This window comes from Rhinoraja longicauda, chromosome 24 (genome assembly GCF_053455715.1).
Source record: "Rhinoraja longicauda isolate Sanriku21f chromosome 24, sRhiLon1.1, whole genome shotgun sequence".
In the NCBI taxonomy this organism is placed as follows: domain Eukaryota; kingdom Metazoa; phylum Chordata; class Chondrichthyes; order Rajiformes; family Arhynchobatidae; genus Rhinoraja; species Rhinoraja longicauda.
Window position 1 is genome coordinate 6,037,961 of NC_135976.1, and position 893 is coordinate 6,038,853.

Here is an 893-nt window from a genome sequence, read left to right on the forward strand (position 1 = left end):
TCTTGGAGTCCAGGAACGTTTCAATAAAATTAAGTTGCTGCCAAGGCTGATCCATCTCCTGAGAGAGAGTGCCCAGAACTGACAATAATATTCCAAATATGATTGAACCTAAGTGTAGGACAACTTCTACACATTGTATTTCAATCAGTTAGCATTCCCTTGATACCAGAGTCAAAACTATATCACAACAAGATGTTTAAACTTTGTCTTTGCGATCAGCACTCAGTCAATTAGACTTACAATACAATACAATACAATACAATACAATACAATACAATATATCTTTATTGTCATTGTACCCAGGGGTACAACGAGATTGGGAATGCGCCTCCCATACGATGCAATAATTTAGGTAATTTAGACAGCAGCAACCCAACGAAACGAAACAGTTGTAACAGTTTTGGACAGGGTAAAGTGCAAGTTGATCTATGCGTTGATCTATGCAAGTTGATCTATCCATCTAAATCTGAGGAAGATTTTTCTCATTATCCTTCCTTAGTAAGATACTAGATGTTAGTTTTTTATTTGAACAAAGATACTTTATTGACAAATTATTTTATATAGTGCAAGGTATCATTTATCTGCTGTGTGGATCTCCCACGTCAGACAGATATCCCTTTCCCTCAGGAAGGCTGAATAATTGTGAAAATGTCTATCATAAACATTATTACAACATTTGCATGATGGGCAGTCGATCACATGGTACAATTCTTAAAGTAGTATAAGAAAATAACTGCAGATGCTGGTACAAATCGATTTATTCACAAAATGCTGGAGTAACTCAGTAGGTCAGGCAACATCTCGGGAGAGAAGGAATGGGTGACGTTTCGGGTCGAGACCCTTCTTCAGACTTGAGTCTGAAGAAGGGTCTTGACCCGAAACGTCACCCATTC